Raw genomic sequence first — 25,640 nt, forward strand, 5'->3', positions numbered from 1 at the left:
AAGCTAAAGAAGGATGACTCCATATGTTTATTAAGGGTGGAGATCTCCCCCCGCACCTCTTTCTGTCTGTCTGTCTGTCTCTCTCTCTCTCTCTCTCTCACACACACACACACACACACACACACACACACACACACACACGTACAGTGGGCAGTAATATCCACAACACCCTCAAGATACTATAAATTCTTTGTGAGTACTTTTGTTATCAGCATGAAGTAGCGTATTGGCATATACCGTGATTCATACAATATGAATCTTTATTGGCATAAATCTTCATCTGGAATTCTTTGAATCTATCTAACGTAGATTGAAATATCACATAAATTGATCATTTTGTTTTCAGATTTTGGTCTTAAATTTGAATGCCTAAGAGAAAAGGGACCATTTATATGGTTTTATCACATATAGTTTCTGATTTTGTCATGTATAAATAATCATGCAAAAGTTTTTAAAATTCAATAAACCAGGAAGCATTTATTAACCATCTGTTGCAGCAGTTTTCAAACTTCGGCAAGCATTATATTTATGAGAGGAATTTATTCAAAATACAAGAACCAATCTACTACTTTAGACGCCTGCTGTAGCAACTGGTACAGGATGTTGTTAAGAGCGTTGTCTACTGTATCTCACAATGTCCCCACTATAATTTTCCATAAGAAAGATATGTTTCAAAATTAACTGTGAAAAATTTTTATTTTGCTTCATGAACAGGTAATTTTTCTCTCTCTACAAATAGTGATCCTTAAGCATCACCTACGTTTTGCTAAAAAGGAAATCAGCAGTATCTTTTCGTATTGTTTGCAGTCTTGATATAAAGCACTGAAACAATCCTGAATCCATTTCTCCAAGACAATAGCTCAGACGAGCTGATGGGGAAGCAAGGGACTTGCCTTATTTGGAATAATACTGCTTGCCCATCCATGGTAGGATGCAGGAGGTGGGGAAAAAGAGGAGGCTGATGGACCAGCATACACACCTGAGTCTCAGCCTTCATTATCACAAATGAGGCAAGTCCCCTTATGGAACCCTGTACATCATGTCCACACCCCGTACATCATATTGCAATACATTTGAATGAGAGACCATTTATCCAGCATAAAATTATCATTCTACCTAAGTAGAAAAATTCAAAGTTCCATTTAATAACAAGGCATGAAATACGATAATTGCTTAGAGAAATTTATGGTGCATTTTTATTATTATTACTTTTGCAGCCTACCACTGCTCTTTGATTCATGAGGCAATTGCAAATGTGGAAAAGAAAGTTGCCATTGTTTCCAGTGGCAGTGAATGGTATTATATCTAACAATTAAATAGTAGAATCAAGTGCCATAATAAAAAGAAATAGCTATCACTAGTTCCCAAATTTCTTTGTATGTCTCTGCATCATGGACAAATAACTGAGAGGAGTGTAATTTTGCCACAAAGCTAATTGCAGGTCAGTAAGGGCTACACCTTTACTGTCTGTCTTAATGCACTGGCTTACATATGATAAATGCTAATTTGGTTGCTTGAATGGAAGATTTCTGTTTTGAGTTGTTTCTATTTTGACCAAGAAGCACTTGTTCTAAATATACAGCTATATAATAATAACAATTTGTTAATGATATATTTTTGGGTGAAGTAGATTTTAGACAAGAGGAATGCCATACTTCTCAAAATATGCAGAGTAATGAAGTTTAATTCTTTCTGAAAAAGACACTATATCCAACCCAGTGCACTTGTTTTTATTCTACTGTATAAATGACCTCATAAAATCTCCTTGGTAGTTCAGGTCAGGTTATTTACATAGCATCCTTTGAGCCTTATCAGTCTTTGCGATTTCTTCCTAATATCATCACTGATGTGAAATTAGATGGCCCACATTCCATTTCTTTAAGACATTCAGCACATGATATAAATTCTAGGAACTAAATCTTTTGTCTCTCTACATGTGTCACCTTATAGGAGGAAGAGTGTGCATGCATGTGTGTGTGTATGTGTGTTAGAGAGGGAGAATGAGGGAGAAATCATTCGCGTTAGAAGTGACCTTTAACTTGAAAAACTGTGGAACTTAATGCATATTCAATTCACATTTCCACTAACACAGTCTTCAAAAGTAAATTTAAGAGTTTACTACAGTTCATGACTTGATCTGGAGGCTCCTTCCGGGTTTCTTTAACACTGGGCACCTACTTTCCTTTCATTCATGACCTTGTTGAAAATTCATTGGCGAATTGTCTGAAATACAGAACCAAAATATTCCCTACAGGTTTGATACAGAAAAGAGAAGGCATAAAATAGCAGCACATCCTTGCCCTCTCTTCTGCTTTTTCTTCTTTTTTCTTTCATATAAAAACACTTGTCACCTTAAGCAAAGCAAGACTTTTGCAATAAGCAAATAAGTTTTGGAGTCTTAATATAATAATCCAAAATCTTACTGAATGTGCATCAGGTGGAGTCACCATTGGTGGTTTTTTATCACATAAATTCTCTCCCTACACACACTGTAAAACAGGTTCAACATTATTTAACCTAATTTTATTTCTTCATATCACAGGACACTTCAGTGCTCCTAGTAAGTTGCTGTGTAATGTCTTCTTATTTAGCTATTATTTCTTTTTTTTGCCTGCGTTGGGTCTTCGTTGTTGCACGCGGGCTTTCTCTAGTTGTGGAGAGTGCGGGTTACTCTTTGTTGTGGTGCACGGGCTTCTCATTGCGGTGGCTTCTCTTGCAGAGCACAGGCTCTAGGCGCGTGGGCTTCAGTAGTTGTGGCACGTGGGCTCAGTAGTTGTGGCACACCAGGGAAGCCCTAGCTATTATTTTTTATTTTGAAGAGCTTTGCTCTTTCTAAGTCTATATACAGAGACAGATAGGAAACCAAAACCTGCCTACAATTAAAATATTTAATACCAATTTCAAATATTTCTTTCTTGATTTCTATTTCATGAACATTTTTCACACAGTTATTGGATTAAAAGACTATGTATTCATATATTTTTTCCAGGCCTATTTAATTTTAGAAGTTAAAAGTAAAATCAAACAACACAGATACAAATCCCTCTAGCTATAAATTCCCCATCTTATTTGCTCTAGAGCGTTTAAACTGCTACTCTTATACTCTGCCTTGGGTGTTTTTCATCCTTTACTCACTTTAAATGGTTGATTATATGTTAAATTCTTTGCCAAATTTATCTTTATTGTCGATGTTGCTGTATCATATTTGATGAATGCAATGCTAAAATTTTATTGAGAGATATTTATTGTTGGGTATGATTTATAATAGTTTATTTGTTAAGTGTAAATATTTTTTGTAAATTCTTATGACAATAGTAAGAAAATATTTAAATAATGAATAATATTCTAAAGCATTTCCAAATGTAATAATATTGGGGAGATAAAAATGAGAAATTAAATAAGCATATTTTCTCTATGCTTTGTCCTAAAGGAGAAAGTCTGTGAATGAGATTGATTTTTTCTTTAACTCAGAGGATATCCTATGAGAGATAACATGACATGAAAGATGATTGATAAGCTTATCTCAAAAAGTTGAAGTGAAGATAATTTCAAATGCTCCATGGAATTGGAATGGATTATGAATTGTGTCTACTCCTCTAATGGACTCAGTTCCCTACTTGGATACTGAAAGAGCTTTGCAACTCCTACATGATCTAAAATGAGGATGACCAAATATTTTGCCTTTCAAAATAAGACTCTTTGGGGTTAAAAAGGAAGACACTTAATAATTATACTAAGATACTAAGCATCAGTGCAGATTGTCTCAGACAATCTGAGACACCTACATACATCCCTCCAGCTGGAGAACATGTATTTCTTTGGAGGTAAATTACAATAATCCAAATAAAATGTTTAGTTAAGATGAAGTACAGAAAATACAAGGAACCCAAAATAACCAAAACATACTGGAAAAGGGAACTAAGTTGAAGGGCTCATTTTCTGATTTCAAACGAACTATAGCAATTAAGAAGGTATGGTTCTGGCCTAAGGATATCCGTATACACGAATGGAATAGATTCAAGAGTCCATGAATAAATCTTTACATTTATGGTTAATTTCGACAAGGGAGCCAAGACAATTCAAAAGGAAAACAAGAGTCTTTTCCACAAATGGTGCTGGAACAAATGGATATCCACATGTAAAATAATGAAGTTGGACCCTTGCCTCATACCATACTAAAAAATTGACTCAAAATGAATCAAAGACCTAAATATAAGAGCTGAAATATAAAATTCTTAAGAGAAAACATAGAGGTAAATTTTTGTGACTTTGGATTAGTCAAGGGTTTCTTAGATAGGACACCAACAGCACAAGCAACAAAAGAAAAATAGATTAGATTTCACAATAATTAACAATGCTTGTGCATCAAAAAACACTATCAAAAAAGTGAAAAGACAACTCACAGAATGGGACAAAATACAAATAAATCCCAGAATATACAACTTTTACAACTTAACAGTAAAAAGACAAATAACCCAATTTTTTTAAATGGACAAAAGATTTGAAAATACATTTTTCAAAGTAAATATACAAATGACCAATAAACATCTGAAAAAAATACTTAGTATCATTATTTGTTGGGGAAATGCAAATCAAAACCACATGAGCTACTATTTCACATTCACTAGATAATAAGTAAAAAAGACAGTAACAAATGTTAGCAGGTATGTTGAGAAATTGAAACGTCATACCTTGCTGGTGGGGATGTAAAATGGCCCTGTCATTTCAGAAAACAGGTTTCCAGTTCTTCAAAAAGTTAAACACAGAGTCACCATATGACCCAGCAATTCCACCCCTGAGTACATACCCAGTAGAACTGAAAACACATGTCTACACAAAAATTTGTACATGAATACTCAAAACAGCATTATTCATTATAGTAAAATAGTACAAACAACTCAAATATCTATCAAGTGATGAATAAATAAAACAAATGTGAAGCTTTTAAAAAAAATGAAGCTAAAAAGTATGCACTTTGAACAGTAACAACAACATCCATGACAATGTCAGCTACCTTTTGCTTACTTACCCAAGTCAGGCATCAAACTAAAAACTCAGCGTATTTCCACTGGATAATAAACTTTCCTCTAATACAGAAATACCAAATATAACTTCCTATCTGTTGCTTTAACTTTAAAAAACTATTTGAATTTTATATTTTCATTCTTTTAAAATAAATTCTTTTCACCCTTTTCTACCACAAAGCTATCAGGATCTTCTATATTTTTACTCTAATAGATTTAATGGTTTTTTTTAAGTACAGGTTTTAATCCCAAATTATTGTTAGAGGTTTAAGGCTGAGTTCTCACTTCCTTTTATTGACCTCTTCATCCTCCTCTTATTTATCAGCTCTCCACTTAAAATTAACTTTATGATAATAATTAATAATATATAATAATAATGATAATACACTCTGAGTGCAAAACTTAAAATCCCGTAATTATAACATTTTTCCTCCTTCCCCACCCCATGGCTATATTTTGCATTATGTTTGTTTGTTTGTTTGTTTTTGTTGTTTTTGTTTTTTGCTTAGTGAAAGTATTGGATTTATTTAGGTGCATATGTATCCTATATTGAATCCTATATTCAATAAATGTGATTGAAAAACAGTCTATCCTATTCTTTAAAAAAACATATAATTGGATTTCTAATTCATTTCTTATATGAAAATAAATTCCAGGAGAATCAAATAGTAAACTTCTATTTTTATTTTTATTTGTTTTTAGTAAATGTATTTATTTATTTTTGGCTGCATTGGGCCTTTGTTGCGGTGCATGGGCTTCTCATTGTGGTGGCTTCTATTGTTGTGGAGCACAGGCTCTAGGTACACAGGATTCAGTAGTTGTGGCACACAGGCTCAGTAGTTGTGGCGCACGGGCTTAGTTGCTCCGCAGCATGAAGGATCTTCCTGGACCAGGGCTCGAACCCGTGTCCCCTGCATTGGCAGGAGGATTCTTAACCACTGCACCACTAGGGAAGTCCTCAAATAGTAAACTTTTAAAAATAAACCCACAAAAGTTTTAGAAGAAAATGTGGAACAATTTATCTATAAACATGGAGTGGAGAAGTGCTTTCTCAGCTGGACATAAATACACATGCCATAGACAAAATATATTACTTAAATTATACAAGCAGTTTAACTTTAAAATATAAAGTCAAATATATATATATATATATATATATATATATATATATAAAGTCATAAGAGAAACACAAATTGCAAAAAAAATGCAATATAATTTTTAGGCAAAGAGCTAATGCTCTTATTTAAAAATTAAATAAGAGAAAATTAAAACAGTAGAAAAATGGGCCATGGACATAATCAAAATGTCACAAAAAAATCTATACAATTGGATTTTGCAGAAAATCATGAACTTTCCACTGTTCATTATGCTTGAAACAATAGGGTAGGACAGTGAACATTTTCAAGCTACAGAAGAAAGTATAAAGTTTTGTCTACTTTTTTTACCATTCTCTGCCACAGCCAGAGACACAGTGGGGTTTGCGGATTCTCCTTGCAGAGTTCACTTCCTCCTACTTCCTCATTTTTACTGCAAAGCGGTCAACCATCTGAAGCAGACCAGGCTACGGAATCTGGTGTAGGTTTTAATATTGGTGCAAATGATGATGCAGGTTCTGCATCATTTTGTTTGCACTTCAGTTATCAAAAAACCAATAGAGGCACAAAGCACACACACCAATCAAAAGCAGTCAGAGGTAAATGGATTCAGCTCTCCAAGGCTTTTCAACCTCCTCAGGGATGCACACCCCAAATTACGACCCTCATGGGAGGAACCCTCAGGCTCAGGGAGTGTGGAATCTTGGTCTTCCTGCCGTTTAAACAATTAGGTCCGTGCGGAGGCCACGTCCAAACCAAAAAGTCTGCTTACTGTAATTGAGTGTTTTTTTTTGAGTCACGATGTGTGTGGAATGAGGCCTTCAGCAGGCTTGGCCCTGACCTGGGCACCATCCTCACCTGCCTTGTGTGTCAGCAGTGGTCCACGGAGACTGCAGAGGCCACAGTGCCTGCCACGAAGGAGCAGGGGTGAGTGGGATCCATGGGACCAGCGTAGCCCATGATGGAGGCTGACAGGCACCTTGCCTTCCAGGAGGGAAAACTTCAAAGGGAGCTCCTTCCACGCCTGTGTGCAGAAATGGTCACCTCCCCTTCTAGACCAGAAGGACTTGTTTTTTATCTCTCCCTGAACAGAGGAGGGAAATTAAATCTCATTCCTTGTGAGCACATAGCAGTTCTTTTCTCAACATAGGTGTTAAATCTTTGCTGGTTGAATAGTGGATATTTGGAGCATTAAGCCACAAAGAGCAATACACCAGGACCATTTCATGTCTCCACCAAGAGCCACTGGTTCTCAGTTTATGACCTGTATTATAATTTTCTTGTGTACATAACTGCCACTCAAAACCTTCTTTATTACACTGACACATTCTAAACAAAAAATTTTAACACAGAAGCCGACTAGAAATATGGCTTCAATTTAGGATATTCTTGTGGCTGCATATGATTTGGCAGGCCTGATAATGAACAATTAAAGAAAATCATGAGTATTTTCTGGAAGAAGTGTCAAAATGCTATCCTAGCCATTTTCTAGATCCTTCGCATTAATGGATATCTACAGCTTATAACCACTAGATTTATAAAAGAGAGTACTGAGTATGAACTATGGGTTCCTATTGTTTATTCCTAAATCAATACCCATAAAGCATTGAAATAGTTGGCACATTTTGCTGCCCTTGAATTGACAACGTTGTTCACAGCTCTGTAAAAACATGGCACTTTTTGACATTTGTAGAAATAGCAATTACCCATACTAAGGAACACAGAAAAGCCCCAGTCAGCCTGTCTGACTTTAAAAGTGTCCAGTGACATGATCAAAATTGCTTCAGAAACACAGTTACTCAAGTGAATAACTATTAAAATAATGAACCCTGGGAGGAGAATCCATCTTTACTGAACCAAGTAGGAGTTAAACACAAGGCCGGCATCATTGCAACAAAGCAGAGCACATGTTTACCTTAAAACAAGACAAAACAAACAAAAATGATGGTTTTCAGCATTTTACCTTATTTCTCCATTTTGTCCCTTCCTGAGACAAAATTTAACATGAAGAAAGCAACCACATATCTGGGGAAACAAATATGACATATTTCATCCTCAAGGCCTGGTCTGATCCTCTGCGGTAGAGTTGCTGTCAATTAATGTAGATGCTTGGAGCCCAGAGGTTGTTACCCAAGCGATAAAAATACCTGCCGGAGCCCCATAGTTCAAGCTCTGCTGCCGACGTACAAGGCAGTTCTGGCCATTTCACTTACCCGTTCTCTTATCTACTCTCCTAATCTGCAGAAAGGATCTAGATATTCCCCTCTAATTCATTCTTCTAGTCTTAAAAAGGGATTAAAATCCTCCTCAACCTTACAGGTATATGGCTCAACTTTAATGAAAACAAAAGAAATTCAGATAAAAATCACTGGTGTACCAACACCTTGACTGTTATCATTTTTAAGTCCCGGTAGACCCAGCAGTTTTGAAAACAGATTGTAATTAGATATTTTAAGGGCTTCAGAATATGCTATCAATACTTTGTACCCTAATATGTTTACCTTCTGCCCTCTCTGTGTGTGTCTGTCTGCCTGTCTCTCTCTCTCTCTCTCTCTCTCTTTCAGCAAATTGCAACTGTGAGGCTCACACCTGCTTTATCAGCCTCTGCGGGGGGTTCACCAAGAGAGACCTTCCCAATAAATCCTACAGAGACAGGGCTTTGCCTCACAGCCTGTTCATTGGGGACCCCAACCTCACACAGGATTTACCCCTAAGAAGGTGGTAAGGTCACTTCCCATTACAGGTAGATTCTTAAGCAGCACTGTGTCAGCAAAGAACAATGGCGAAATAGGGGTAAACAAATGTCTGCCATTTTTCTAAAAACTAATTGGCTTTATCCCTGACAAAGTTAAACCCCACTGCCTTAAATAAACAAACTTTAATCACAATATTAAAGACATTTAGTGACAAGTAATGGTCATCAGGTCTTGTGAGAACTATTGTAATCGTAGGTCAGGTCTGGAAACCTTGCAGAGATTTATTGTTACTACTGCTCTTAGTCATAATTCATTTTATACAGTTGGAACTATAATCCCACTTTTGACAGATGGAGTAACAAAGGTACACTGTTTGGGTGATTTGTCAAGGGGTGTGTGTAGGGTCAGAGGGTGTCAAGGTCACAAGTAAACCTAGAGTTGCTCACCTGTGTACCTGTGCTGTCTAATAAGGCAGCCACTACCTGGTGAGCTCTAGAAACATGGCCGGTCCAAACTGAATGTGATCGTAAGTATAAAATACACATTGGATTTTGAGAATTTAGTGCAAATATTAGAAAGTAAGATATCTCAGAAGGTTTTTTGGCCATTTGTTGAAATGCTCTATTTCTGATATATTGGGTTAAATAAACTTTATCATTAAAACTCATTTCACCCATTTGTCTTTTTCCCTTTCTTTCATGTGGCTAATAGAAAATTTAAAATTACATACGTGGCTTTCCTTTGCAGCTTGTATTTTCTGGAGGAAGGTGCTGTGTTATATGTTTATCTCGTATGCTCTAAGAACTTTTACCTCCTGTTTAACACACACACACACACACACACACACACCCCTCTTCAGAATTAGTCATCAAGAGAAAATTATACATATTTTGTTTCTTCTTCAGGCTGAAATGTCAGGTGCCAAATCCCTGGTGTATTTAATTTGTCTACAATTAGAATTGAAATGTTCCGTTTAATCACAACCAAAAAGACATCTTTGTAATCGGTTACCTCAATTACCATTGTTAGGATGATGTAATCTGGCATGAACTCACGAAATTAAGATTTAGCAACTTCAAATCTTTCCCCCTTGAATGAAACAAATACAATGAATAAATCAAATAACCCCCAAATTCTACGTTTAGCAAAAAGTCCAAACCTCTTGTTTTTCCCCATTATTGAATTGATGTCTTTAATGACAGTAGCAGGAAGGATAAAACAATAATTTAGGTTTGAGATTTCACATTTTTTTAACTGATGGAAGCAAGTACTGGATTTATGTAATATGATGAAAGTATAGGACAGAAAGAAAATGAAACAAAACAAAATAAAATATAAAATATGCCAAAAGGCAATTGAATTGCCTTAACCTCTGATAATCAAGTAACTGGAATATTTGAGTTGCTATCTGATTATATTTAAGGATTTAAATTTGAATTCCTGATGCTTGCAGAATACATTTTCCTGCCATCTTTCATGTCACCAGCATTCTGAGAGCTGAGCTGGCAACTGGCTGAGTACAGTGCCTGGTTTAATAATAGCTGGATTTGTCAAAGAAGATGGCTCGTTCACTCTCACAAGCTGATGAAGTTGATTTAATTTAGCTCCTTAAATTGCCTCATATTGTGAATTTCAATATGCGTGTGTAAAGGCTTCCCTTCTAGTGAATTTTTCTGTAGAAATCATTGTTGCCATTGGATTTGGGGATATATTCTCTTAATTTTTCATTCTCAAAGGTGCTGAATTTGTGCTCACTTAAAATTACATTATTAATGACACTGTTAGTGCCATGACAAAATTTGAAAAGAATAAGCACAAACCACTTAACTAAAACAAATAAGACTTTTTTTTGGTTAATTAACAGTGACATATTAAGGTCACAGGCTGCCCAGTTGCCAAATCACCCTTTATTTCCATCTGACTTAAAATTCTTTTTACCTGTTTCATTTATTATTAAGGATATTAAACACACACACATATACATATATTTTTTTTCTTTTCTTGAGAACTCATAATTTGAGATTTATGTCCACTAAGTTAATAATGTACTTATACAGTCATTATGACAATAAAATTTAAAAGTCACAACATTCCCTTTCCTCATAAAAATATAATTCCATGTCATATCAAAAGACATTTTATTTGTTCATAAAAATTGCAGTTAGTTTCCTATTCTAGATCCCCAGAATCTTGACAAAGATTCTGAAGGAGGTGGAGGCAAGGGACATATTCTTTTAAAAAAAATTTTTATTTGTTTAGTTGATTTACAAGGTTGTGTTAGTTTCAAGTGTACAGCAAAGTGATCCAGATATATATATATATATATTCTTTTTAAGATTCTTTTCTATGATAGGTTATTACAAGATATTGATTATAGTTTCCTCTGCTATACAGTAGGTCCTTGTTGATTATCTATTTTATATATAGTAGCGTATATCTGTTAAAGGGCATATTCTAATCAACTGTATGTTCTTTCCCTATGAATTTGCCTGGAATGAAAAAAATCAAGCAAAAATAATTCGAAGGAAGTATTATACTATCTTATTAAGTCAACAGAAACAGCCTGGACACGTGCATTCCTTTGCATGTATAATTCTGTTGCCCTCATTGATTCATTGCAGGAAGTAATTTGGGAATATTGGGGAAGAGCAAAATCTGACACATATGCTCTCTGATCGGTCACTGTTTGAGGTGAGAACGCATTGTGTGCATTAATTGTCCTGCAGATCCCTGGGCAGATATACAAGGCTAATCACAGAACTTCAGATTACAGAGAGTTCACTTTAGTGATTTTGCACCTAATCTTTCTTTGCTTTTACCAGTATTCAACAAAGATATATTTCATTGCTATTCGTTTTGAACTTGTATAGACACTGGGATCCTGCTTGCATCCATGAATTATCCAAATGGCAAGCGACTCAGATTCTTGCTGTGTGCAACCCTTGCCTTTTTCTGTAATGTTCCACATACAGTTTTTAATTAACACATTTGACTCAAAACAAGTACATTTACAATCTTATGCAAACACTCTTTTTATGACTAGATTATGTATCGGTTATTTGATTTATTCAACAGATGCAGACTGGGCCAGATATCCTGTGGTTCAGAAGCAGAAGACGTTCTGAGGCTGACACCCAGAATCCAGATAATGTGCCATTTCATTAAGTGGACTAATATATTTTTTCCTTCTTCTTTCACACTTAATATAAAAGTCAAATTCAGTAGGATATAATTGAATCAAACATATGGTTTATCTAACAGGTGTGTTCTTTTGGTGTAGCCTAATATTACAAAGTAAAGCTCACCATATTGTTTATGAAATTCTAATTCCATCTAGAGCTTTCCAACTGTGTTCAGGAAAAAGTCATGTTTTCCTACCTAAATTATCAGGAAAATTTAGGACAAGGCAAATGATGTATCATATCTTTACCTCATGCATGAAAACTTTGACCACTGCATGGATACATGTTTAATAATGTCTGCTCGAAATCAAAGCTATTATTCAAACAAGCTAGTCAATGAGTTGAAACTTATTCTGCTTTCATATTGTAAAATATCTTTCCATTGGCCCATATCTTTTAAAGAAATTGTAACCATATTGATCATCCCAATGTTTATCTTTTAAAGAAAATTGTCTTTCTTCATTATCCCATTATAGGTTTGCAAAAGATTCTAAATAAATCTTCATGTAGTAGTTTTCCACTTTATCCACCCCCCCCCACAACCCAGCTTTTGAATTTTTAAATTCATGGGTGATCAGAAAAAAACTAAAATCTCATTTTTTATTTGTTTACAATTAAATCATCCAAATGTATTTTTATGAGAGCTATTTGATGTTCAGAAAACCTCATAAGCCCCTTATAATGTTTTTCTTTGAAGAAGGAAGTTGGCTTTTGCCAAGGATAAACAAAATTCAAACCCCAATATCTTTCAAGTTCAGTTGGAAAGACTCAAAACAATATTATGATAAATTATTTTTTGAAAAGATATTTATTTACCCTTCATATAGAAATGACTCTACAGTAGGATACTTGGGTATTTTCTTTCAAATGGAGAACGCGTCATATGCATCCTTTTAAATTAATTTTCAGAAAGATATGAAGTCTAGAAAAGGAAAATAGAAAGAAATAGGATGCAGGGTGTTTTTCAAACATTAAAAGACAAAATCTCTTATTTCATTGTGCCAAATATCCATTTCTGCTTCATTTTTACTTCTCTCTGTTTCTGCATGTTCTGTGTCTACCAGGCTCAAACCCAGAAGCACTGAGGCAGACACAAGTAAGGACCTGAAAAAATCCTCCTCCTATCCCAGCCTGAGTTTTGTTTTAACATGATCTAATGGAAAACATGCAAGACCAAGATATTAGTGGAATCCTAACACTAGTTATTTTACATTAATCAATTTTCAGTTATTTTTACTTATTCATTCCTTTTTGAGGCCAAATTCATATACTGTAAAATTCACCCTTTTAAGCATATGATTCAGTGGATTTTAATATATTCACCAAGTTGTGCAATCACCACTACTGTCAAATTCCAGCTCATTTTCATCACCTGAAAAAGAAACTACAAGCCCACTGGCAGTTAGTCAAGCCCTGTTCACCTTCCTTCCTAGTACCTGGCAATCAATAATATATTTTCTATCTTCATAGATTTGCCTACTCTGGATATTTCATAAAAATGGAATCAAACAATGCATAACTATCTGTGTCCAGCTTTTTTCACTTAGTGTAACATTTTCAAGGCTCATCCATGCTGTAGCTTGTATGAGTACTTCATTCCTTTTTATGGTTGCATAATATTCCATCATATTGACACACCACCTTCTGATTTTCCATTCACCCACTGATGAATGCTAATGTTGTTTTTACTCTTTGGTGATTATGAATAATGCTGCAATGGACGTGTTTGTACAGGTTTTTGTGTGGCCTTATGTTTTCAATTCTGTGGGTTAAGTCATATGACAACTCTGTTTACTATTTTGTTAAATAGCCAAAATGTTTTCCAGTACAGTTACTATTCCAAGATTTTAATGCACTGTAGCAATTTTATATCCTTCTAAATATCAATGCCAAATTTTGTCCATATATATGATAAGCAAAATTATCATATTAAATTCTTCAAAGTCTTTCTTCCATCTTTTAAAATGTCACGGATATCAGCAATTTTTAAAGGTAAGAATTTTCTTGAATTAAATTAGATTGTAAAAATTATCTTTATTTTCTGGGACAGTAGTCGGGTGAGGGTGAGTTTCAGTGACTATGTCATTTGTATTTATTGTCTATCAAATACTGTGAATTTTTATCCCCAACAAGTGATGTCTTTAGAAATATACACACTTTTGCAAAAGTATCTTCTTGGCAACAATTGCAAAGTGAATTATTTCGCTATAATCATTCATTCAGGATAAACCAATAAAATATTCAGCCCATTTTCCATAATGAGCACAATTCATGAAGACCATAAAAAAGTATGTGTCAAAAAATTAGCATTGTGTCATTGACACCAACGTGAAATAGCATATAACTAATGAAACGAGTGACATGAAACTAATGAAATATCAAGGAGAATTAATACGATGCCCTTCCTATTTCTAAAAGCATTTAGGGAAAAAAGGCCCCAACTTTAATGGATCGTACAGGGTGATTATCTTCAGCTTGTAATTCTAAAACAATCATTGATCATGTGCAAGAAATTTGCTAAAAGCCTTCCTTTACTGAAGTTAAGAACCTCCCTGCCTGCAGTGACTTTGAAATAGATGACATGTCAGCTGCCAGTTATGCTAATTTCAGAGCAGAAACCAACCAGTGTGTATTACTGAGCTGCCTTCTGATGTTAGTTCCACGTTGCATTGTCAATTTTTCAGCCTTTGTCCTGATTTCTGATTTAATGAGAAACATTAAGACTCTCTCTGTCTCTGTCTCTCTCTTTTTCTCTCTCTCTCTTTCGGTCCCCCCCATGCATCTCTCTGTCAGTCTCTTTGTCTGTTTATCTATCTATCATCTATCTATTTATCTATCTATCATCTACCTATCATCTATCTATATCTCTGTTTCTTTCTCTCTCCAAGTCTTTCTCCATAACATGTCATTATGAAATTAATGTATTAATCCCTCAAAAGAAATTGCCATTCCTGACAATTTCATACCTGTTCTTTTATAAAAACTATTTTCGCATCATTTTTCTATAAGAATGACTACATTGGATAAGTGAGTTTACAGGTTGGAAAAAAGCAGAATATGCTTTGAAGTAGACTATGCTTTAGGAATCTAACCAGGCTCTTAAATGCAAAAAAAAACAAACAAACAAAAGTCTTTGGCTCCTTATTTATATGAAGACCAAACTGATTTTCCTGCTTCTATATTTTTTAATAAAAATTTACATCACTTTTATTACAATCATGAACTCTTCTAATTAAAAGCAGTTTTATTTATCTTCACTTAGGAAAACGTCTATCACTTATTTACCCACCTATTTTAACCTTTCTTCTTTTTTCATTTTTGTACATATTTTAGTTTTGCACAGAAAATACCAATATTGTTTTTGTGTCTGAGAAGTGTATTTGTGACCAATTTGCACATAAGTTGAGTTAATTTCCTCTTTGCAGTTTCTGTATCACTTCCAGCTTCTCTACTTCTATATTGGGATAGGTTTCAACAGGAACCGATAACTGAGATTATGAAACAGTAATAGATTGATTAGCAACTCTCTGCTGATAATAATACTAACAACCTAGTAATCTCAGGGGAATACAAGGAAGCTATTGATATTGTTCATTGCTGAGAAATTAGTGTCACCATTAACAAAATAATGACACAAGAAATGGTTGGCTGACCTGGGGCGAGGGTGTGATGAGTTTAAGTTTAGATGTCTGTAGTCATTGCCATACATGGAAATGTTTCTTTATGGACGCTTTCCCAATAAATAAGTGGGTAACTCAGACAAAGTCATATCTCTTCAGGGTCAGCTCAGCCCAACATCACATTCAAAAGAAATAATATTCTAAAACCAACATCCTTGAAAAATAATCTGTTTGCTGTAGATCTTCCCAAAGTGGTGAATCAGGGGGTGACATAGTCATTCACACATCCAAAATTTCCAAAATTATTCTTCAGACATCTCTCACTCTCCCCGTTTGAAACTTAAGTGTGAAATTTAACAGCTGCTGTTAAAATTTTCTCCCCCCCACTTCTGGTTTCTTTGCTTTAAAAATGCTTGTGTTTTCTTGTTCTCTCGCGACACACCTGCCTCCACACCACTCACAAACAACTCCTGCTCTGGCAAGTGACACCCCATCTCGCTGGTGTCTGGGAACTGTCTTCTGCTCTTGCTTAGATGGATTTTCTCATGGGCACAGCTGTGCTGGAAAATTTTGCACCTTCTATCACATCACTTTTCCCCAAAGAAAACTATCTATTGTAAAATTCTCTCAGAAAGTTGGGTAAGAAGAAAACAAAAGACAATGTTACTTGTAATAATTAAGACACTTCCAACTAACAATGCATGTGCCCTTTTCTTTTCCTTCTCCTATTGCTTGGGCACTAAGCTACTGACACCCCTGGGGCCTGGTGGGCATGAGTCAGCATTTCTTTCAGTGCTCCTGGAAGTTGCTATTCTGTAACTGTTCTGGGAGTGAACACCTTCCTGTGCCCTCAATCTCCTACACTTCTCTTCCTGTGTCTTTCACTGGCTCACTCTAAAACTGACACAATACTGGTTTTGTCTTCTTTTTTGATTGCTGCACAGCTCTTCCTATAAATCAAACTTTTCCAGATCTTTTTAACAAGCAGACAATACCTAGGACAAGAGAATAGCCCAGTCACCAGGGATCTGGCATCTGCTGCAAGAGCAGGGGAAAGCCTGCCAACCACTTCCCTCCTCTGCCCAGAAAGAATCTGAAGTTTTAAAGCAATCGGATGGCTATAGCTTTTATATTAAAAACTAATTTCCTGATTGTGACTTCACAAAATAATCTGTTAGACGTGCTCAGTGTAGGGAGGTAATGTAAGGCATAAGTTTCATTTTTTGATATGATGGAGCTGGTTCTTGACTGTGCATTCTCCTCCCAAAATACAATTATCATCTCATGGTATTCTACACAATTTCTGTTTTCCTTGGATGGTATTTCAAGAATCATAAAACATATGGTGAAACGGCTGCAGCAAACACTCCCTTCTTGTATGATTGTCAGCAAATAACCTAATTCTACTCATGGTACTTCTAAATGATATTCCTATTCTAAATGAATAGGATGAGAGATATTCATTTGGAACTTAATTGCCAAATTATTAAAGTTTATTAAAATGTATTATTCTTGAACCAAAATTAGCACTTTTCTGGAATTTGAGAGGATTTCAATGAACTGGTCTACTGGAAAGTCTGGCCACTTCACCAATCAGGATAAAATTCATTGTTTCTTGGTCAAAGAGCATGGAGGAATACCTACAGATACATCTACATAATATCGACAGAAAGCACACCGTGGTTGTGTTTGTTTCAAACGGCGGATCTCTCTCTCTCTTTCTGTTTTAAATAATGTACATCCATCATTTTCAAGCTAATTGTTGTGACTTGGTTAATCCGTAATGTATGGTGTCATCTTGCATATTTTCATCATATTTTATCAATTTTCATTAACTGCTCCTTAAACATGCACATGTAATGCAAAATTATTCATCCTCCTTATCTCGTTATTAAAGCCATTTTAACGTTATCTCTCCAAAATGTCTTTGGACATGATGTTTACTTGTGTTTCACTGATGTCTTTTTCTAGGAAAAGTTGGGGAATGTGGATTTTGCAATGTGGAAACTTTCTCTCCTCCTTAGTGGGCTGCCATTTAGAAAGTGTGAAATCACTGTTTTGGAAAGTGGTCGATTAATAGTGTTAAGAGGTAAACTGAGGCATACTAAATTTTTTTTCAAGAGTTTGAGCATTCAGCAATTCAAATTGGGCAGCACCAAACCAAAGGTGTTTAGGAGCTCTCCATAGGAAGGAGCTGGGGGGAGGTTTTTATACAGAAGACACTAAAGCAAAGCAAAGCAATTATTATAGCCTAAGTGGTTGCCTTATTTGGAAAACCTTAGCTGGAGTTTGTGACTAGTTGTGTAATAGGGAGGAACAAATCTGACTCCATATTAGATCTGTTTCTTTTACTTTAACCTTTGTATTCTATTGCTTTTGCAACAAGAATGCTGCCTATACCTTGAAATATACAGGGTAGCCCATTCTCAAGTCTCTGACCTTTAAAGGTATAACACTTATCCATTCATACGAGATAAAAGTTGCAGAAAAGAGAATAACAGTTGTCTTGTTGGAGGTTTATAGGAACATTGTGACCTGACCTATGTGGACAGCTGCAAGAACAAAGGATTCCTGCACCAAGAAGTTTGCAGCAATCAGCCACCTCCCCTCCCCTTTTAGTATAAAAGAAGCTTAAACTGTAACTCAGGTAAGATGGTTTTTTGGGACACGAGTCCACCATCTTCTCAGTCAGCCGGCTTTCTGAATAAAGTCGCTACTCCTTGCCCCAACAACTCCTCTCTCAACTTATTGGTCTGTCATGTGGCGAGCAGTACAAACTTGGACTCGGTAACAGTTGTCCTTAGGTTTCACTTTCTCAGATTCGAGTGCGTTGACTCTGGCTTCTGTTTTGGTTGGTCATGTAGGCTACTGAGTCATTAGATCCACCTCAGTCCAATGGTCTTGTTCAGTTATTTTAACACCAGTCATAGGGATGGTGGTGGTAACAGAGTAGTAAAAATAACAATAGAATACTCTAAATAAGCTTAGAAGTACCTGCCAATTACTTTCTTAGCTCCTCTTATTTGTACAGTACAGTTTTCTAGGCAATGGGCTTTACTGTTGGAAATAGTTGAGACTGTGCCCTTCTAATAGGCAAAGTGAAGGATAGGTTTTTATTTGTTCTTTCTCTCTTTCTTCCTCTCTCTCTTTCCACCTCACTTGATGGGGGAACATTACTATGAAAACTTCCTCTTGTAAAAGTAGCATAACTTTCATTTAGAGATTGCATAATTGATTTTTATTTCACCATTCCTGTTTAGCACACAATGTTAACAACTGCATTTGGTGGAAGATTTCCCAAAGCTTTAGTAACCACAGGGGAAAAAAAGTGACTCTTAGGTACTGACAAACAAGAAAATACATCCTAGAAACTTCAATGTAAAGCAGGATCACAGGTCATTGCATGGAAAATTAAACAGAATAGTCCCTTTTCTTTATCCAACTGGACATTACTACATCTTCACGTCGTACTAGATGAAGTGATGGCTGAAATTGCACTTCCTTTGAAGCGTAATACACTTTCTTTTAAAGAGAAGCAGTTGAGTTTGAGAGTTTTGATTGAGTCAGCACATCTGTAATCAAAGCCAAGCTTCTGCTGAATGTGATTTTGGTCTGCATGATGATAATTTATGGAACAGGAGTACCACACAGGCCTTTGAAAAAGATGGATGGAAGGAGAGAGTGAAAACGTGTGTGGTTTTGAGAACTAATGCTGGCTCCAGGTCACTTATAGGATGTGGCTGGCTCAGAGGACAGAGCTGAGTGCTAAGTGTGGTTGGGGACATGGTAGCAAAGAGAGACTGCTAAAGATTTTTACAGATTCCTTATCCAATGGAGCAAATTCTTAAAATTTCCATGTTGATACTATACGGTTTTGATGAAACCAGCAGATGTACTGAAAAGACTCTGAAGGCCAACTCCTTCACTTTCTAGTTGAGATTCTGATGTTTCTGCTTGTAACCTCTCTGAGCCTCAGCTTTCCTATCTGTAAAATGTAGATAATTTCAGTAAAGCATAAAGTTCCTGTGATTACTAGATGGATAAATGCACGAATGTGCGCCTAGCATCAAGCCTGGCATTTGGTAATTGTAACTTTAGCTTTAATTCTTACTGATCAATGAAATTATTCTTCAGACTGGGCAGCATGACATCCTTAGCACTAAGACAACTGCATACATTTGGACTGTGATTAAGGATCTATCCCAAAGCTTCACATTGTTTCTAACAGCCCATTTTTGAGGCCTGTGTAAACAGGAAGCTTTCTGGATATTTGTTTTCCTAAGGAGATTCATTTACTGGAAATGAGGGGTATGTTGCAGGGAGGGCTCAGCATCAGCTCTGAGCCTGGGGGTGCTTCTCATTGTCAGAGGACAATCTTACAGTGGCTTCATGATGAGAAATCAGAAATGATGAGAAAGATGGTTCAGTAAGTGTATGTTCATATACTTCTCTTCCTACGCCTCTCAGTAATAAATCAAAAGTATCACAATCAAAAGAGGAACAAACATCTAAAGTGGAGTTTGGTTTTGCCACACCATGTGGTACCAACTAAATAAAATCAGGATCAACGTTTAAGAACCGTGCTTGCCAAACAGAATCCTACAGCACATTAAAAGGATCATACACTATGATCAAGTGGGGTTTATCCCAGGAATGCAAGGATTTTTCAATATACTCAAATCAATCAACGTGATACACCATATTAACAAATTGAAGGAGAAAAACCATATGATCCTCTCAATAGATGCAGAGAAAGCTTTTGACAAAATTCAACACCCATTTATGATAAAAACCCTCCAGAAAGCAGGCAAAGAGGGAACTTTCCTCAACATAATAAAGGCCACGTATGACAAACCCACAGCCAACATCGTCCTCAATGGTGAAAAACTGAAACCATTTCCACTAAGATCAGGAACAAGACAAGGTTGCCCACTTTCACCACTATTATTCAACATAGTTTTGGAAGTGTTAGCCACAGCAATCAGAGAAGAAAAAGAAATAAAAGGAATCCAAATTGGAAAAGAAGAAGTAAAGCTGTCACTGTTTGCAGATGACATGATACTATACACAGAGAATCCTAAACATGCTACCAGAAGACTACTAGAGCTAATCAATGAATTTGGTAAAGTAGCAGGATACAAAATTAATGCACAGAAATCTCTTGCATTCCTATACACTAATGATAAAAGATCTGAAAGTGAAATTAAGAAAACACTCCCATTTACCATTGCAACAAAAAGAATAAAATACCTAGGAATAAACCTACCTAAGGAGACAAAAGACCTGTATGCAGAAAATTATAAGACACTGATGAAAGAAAATAAAGATGATACAAATAGATGGAGAGGGCTTCCCTGGTGGCGCAGCGGTTGAGAATCTGCCTGCCAATGCATGGGACACGGGTTCAAGCCCTGGTCTGGGAAGATCCCACATGCCGTGGAGCAACTAGTCTCGTGAGCCACAACTACTGAGCCTGCGTGTCTGGAGCCTGTGCTCCGCAATAAGAGAGGCCGAGACAGTGAGAGGCCCGCGCACCGCGATGAAGAGTGGCCCCCACTTGCCGCAACTAGAGAAAGTCCTCACACAGAAACGAAGACCCAACACAGACAAAAATAAATAAATAAATAAATATTTTTCAAAAACAAAAACAAAAACAAATAGATGGAGAGATATACGATGTTCTTGGATTGGAAGAATCAACATTGTGAAAATGACTCTACTACCCGAAGCAATCTACAGATTCAATGCAATCCCTATCAAACTACCACTGGCATTTTTCACAGAACTAGAACAAACAATTTCACAATTTGTATGGAAACACAAAAGACCCCTAATAGCCAAAGCAATCTTGAGAAAGAAAAACGGAGCTGGAGGAACCAGGCTCCCTGACTTCAGACTATACTACAAAGCTACAGTAATCAAGACAGTATGGTACTGGCACAAAAACAGAAATATAGATCAATGCAACAGGATAGAAAGCCCAGAGATAAACCCACGCACATATGGTCACCTTATTTTTGATAAAAGGGGCAAGAATATACAGTGGAGAAAAGACAGCCTCTTCAATAAGTGGTGCTGGGAAAACTGGACAGCTACATGTAAAAGAATGAAATTAGAACACTCCCTAACACCATACATAAAAATAAACTCAAAATGGATTAAAGATCTAAATGTAAGGCCAGACACCATCAAACTCTTAGAGGAAAACATAGGCAGAACACTCTATGACATAAATCACAGCAAGATTCTTTTTGACCCACCTCCTAGAGAAATGGAAATAAAAACAAAAATAAACAAATGGGACGTAATGAAACTTAAAAGCTTTTGCACAGCAAAGAAAACCATAAACGAGGCAAAAAGACAACCCTGAGAATGGAAGAAAATATTTGCAAATGTAGCAACTGACAAAGGATTAATCTCCAAAACATACAAGCAACTCATGCAGCTCAATATCAAAAAAACAAACAACCCAATCCAAAAATGGGCAGAAGACCTAAACAGGCATTTCTCCAAAAAAGATATACAGATTGCCAACAAACACATGAAAGAATGCTCAACATCATTAATCATTAGAGAAATGCAAATCAAAACTACAATGAGATATCATCTCACACCGGTCAGAATGGCCATCATCAAAATATCAACAAACAATGAATGCTGGATAAGGTATGGAGAAAAGGAAACCCTCTTGCACTGTTTGTGGGAATGTAAATTGATACAGCCACTATGGAGAACAGTATGGAGGTTCCTTAAAAAACTAAAAATAGAACTACCATATGACCCAGCAATCCCACTACTGGGCATATACCCTGAGAAAACCATAATTCAAAAAGAGCCATGTACCAAAATGTTCATTGCAGCTCTATTTACAATAGCCAGGACATAAAAGCAACCTAAGTGTCCATCATCGGATGAATGGATAAAGAAGATGTGGCACATTTATACAATGGAATATTACTCAGCCATAAAAAGAAACGAAATTGAGTTATTTGTAGTGAGGTGGATGGAGTTAGAGTCTGTCATACAGAGTGAAGTAAGTCAGAAAGTGAAAAACAAATACCGTATGCTAATACATATATATGGAATCTAAAAAACGAAAAAAACATTGTCAGAAGAACCTAGGGGCAAGACAGGAATAAAGATGCAGACCTACTAGAGAATGGACTTGAGGATACGGGGAGGGGGACGGGTAAGCTGGGACAAAGTGATAGAGTGGCATGGACATATATACACTACCAAACGTAAAATGGATAGCTGGTGGGAAGCAGCCACATAGCACAGGGAGATCAGCTCGGTGCTTTGTGACCACCTAGAGGGGGGATAGGGAGGGTGGGAGGGAGGGAGATGCAAGAGGGAAGAGATATGGGGACATATGTATATGTATAACTGATTCACTTTGTTATAAAGCAGAAACTAACACACCATTGTAAAGCAGTTATACAGTAATGAAGATGTTTAAAAATAAAAAGAATAGAAAATGTACAAGGAAAAATAAAAGTAAATCAACACATAAGAGGGTCACACAGTAATGTGATAGGATAACCTCTGTATTGGACATCAGAAAATCTGGGTTTAATTAAGACCTTCACCATTTCTTTTGCAAGTGACATTTCTTCACTACTCTTCAAGTCAGTTTTTTCCTCACTTAAAAATGGGAATCGCCCATCTGGTAGGTTACTTTGAAGATTTGATGTAATAATATTTTTAAAAATCCCTATCACATCCTGGGTGTTCAATAAATATTTATTTCATTCCCCCTCCCCCAAAAAAAGAAGAAGAACCGTGCTTGGAAGAACCTAAATATGGGACTGCTATGTGTCCAAGGCATGCCTGTGTTCCCTCAAATTATATCAATGGGCTGGATGGGATGGGTTTGGATTTCACCTGTGTGTGTGTGTGCTCATGAGTGCATGCTGGGCAAAGGGGGTGTAGGTGTGAACTTTGTCTTGTATCCTCTCTTTTTTTAATAAATTTATTTATTTTATTTTTATTTATTTTTGGCTGTGTTGGGTCTTTGTTGCTGCACGCAGGCTTTCTCTAGTTGCGGTGAGTGGGGGCTACACTTCATTGCAGTGCACGGGCTTCTCATTGCGGTGGCTTCTCTTGCTGTGGAGCATGGGCTCTAGGCGTGCGGGCTTCAGTAGTTGTGGCACACAGGCTCGGTAGTTGTGGCTCACAGGCTCTAGAGCGCAGGCTCAGTAGTTGTGGCGCACAGGCTTAGTTGCTCCGCAGCATGTGGGATCTTCCCAGATCAGGGCTCAAACCCGTGTCCCCTGCATTGGCAGGCGGATTCTTAACCACTGTGCTACCAGGGAAGCCCCATGTCTTGCATCCTCTCTTACAGGAGCCAGCCCAGTCCTGCAAGGGAAGAGAGGGGAACTTTCCTGCCAATGAAAGAGGTTGAGAAGTGGAAGTTATAAATTAGCCAAGACAAAAAGAAATAAACATAGAACCAGAGCAAACTAACAACTACAAGGTATCACACCCAGATGCACGTGCAAATCTGTGCAATGAATTTGAAACTCGTACTGGGTGGTTGATTTCCTAGGTCCTCCTAGGAAAGGGTGATTGCTAGAATTGTACTGAGATGTCTAAATCGACGTCTATCGTGACGAGAGAAATTGAGAAGTTGTCCTTCTCATGTAACCATCATGGAGAGTTTAGTGAACACCTTTTTTCAAACTTTTTAGAAAAGGAAAATTCCCTAATTTTTAGAAACTCATCCATAACACAGAGAAAAAGAAATGCCGTGAAATTATTTGTCTTGTGAAACCAAATTAACTGATTCCTAAACTGAGGGTGGGAAGCAGTCTAAAATGAAAGAAACCTAGAGACAAAACAGACAAATTTAACATGAGAGTATTGAAACAAAACATACCTCAGAAGTATATTAAAAGAATAATATACCCCCCAGATACTGTTCCTCCCAGGAATAAATTATTAATTTAATATTTGAAATTATATTATTTAGTTGCAATACTAATATGTTGAGGAAACAAAGTGTAATACTGCTTCATAGTTGCCAAAAAGTCTTTAATAATATTTACCATCCATTCCTAAGAAAGGAAAAATAAATCAGTGAAATTTCATTAAAACGTATGTCAAACTAATATTCAGTATTATGTTTCATCGTATACCATTGGAAGGACCTCCAGTGAAATGAGAAACAAGGCAGGGATGCCGGCAATCATCTTCATGATTTAAAATAGTTTTGGAAAAGCAAACTCGAAAAATTAGAAAAAATAAAATAGAAAAGATTTGGAAAATAGGCACAACTCTACATGCAATTTTCATTTTGGGGTAACCTGTGTATTCGTTTATCACATAAGCAGGCCCATGGTCTCAGCACAGTTTCAAGGATCAATAGATAAAATATTAGAACAAAGCAGAGCTATGGACCTCAGAGAGCTATGGTCTAGTGGTGGAGAGAAACATCCATCAAAAAAGGGGCCCGATTGCCAACAAAACAATCATGGGACTTGTCAGATCTGATCATGGGGACAGCAGCCCGGATTTAATCATCCTCTTTCCATTCTCTGGATCTTTCCAGCCTTAGGGGAAACTGAAGACATGCAGGGAAGAGAGATGGGAGAGAAAATGAGTAAGGAGAGAAAGAAATGCCACGGTGCTGTTATTTAAAACAAAGGAAGCAGCTCTGGGGAGAAAGAGGACAGGACGGTGCCTGGAAGGTCCACAGTCACTCACGGGAAACAGTATTAGCTACGCTGTCTGCTGAGCTCACTGAGGCCCTGGTGGATGGTCAGACCTGGGCTTGAAAGTAAGGCACACCCAGTTCTCAATGCGATGCTATAATAACCGTGTGCCTTATACACACGCGACTTCCAAGCCTCAGCTTCTTCATCTCGCAAGGTAATTTAGACTTAGGTTGGAGTAGGCAATCAATGCTTAAAAAACAAAGAAAACAATTAAAAAAAAAAAACCACCTAATAGCACAACTGGCACAGAACGGGTACTCAGAACATGCATAGAAGTCCTCTGTCACAGAAGCTATGGCAGAGAAGAA

At 36.6% G+C, this 25,640-nt stretch overlaps 1 protein-coding gene across 3 annotated transcripts in view; it reads right to left on the reverse strand.

Moving 5' to 3' along the window:
• Positions 1 to 11,126: 11,126 nt before the first annotated feature.
• LOC309655261 (uncharacterized protein) overlaps positions 11,127 to 25,640 on the reverse strand; it is a 179,326-nt gene continuing 164,812 nt past the window's right edge. For 2 of the 3 annotated variants that reach the window (XR_014260701.1, XR_014260702.1), the window contains one exon: positions 13,376 to 24,000. The gene's annotated coding sequence lies outside the window, so the exon portion shown is untranslated. The other variant, XR_014260700.1, reaches the window with a different exon arrangement.

Source organism: Balaenoptera physalus (assembly GCF_965194825.1).
Source record: "Balaenoptera physalus genome assembly, chromosome: 2".
NCBI classification, from domain to species: Eukaryota; Metazoa; Chordata; class Mammalia; order Artiodactyla; family Balaenopteridae; genus Balaenoptera; species Balaenoptera physalus.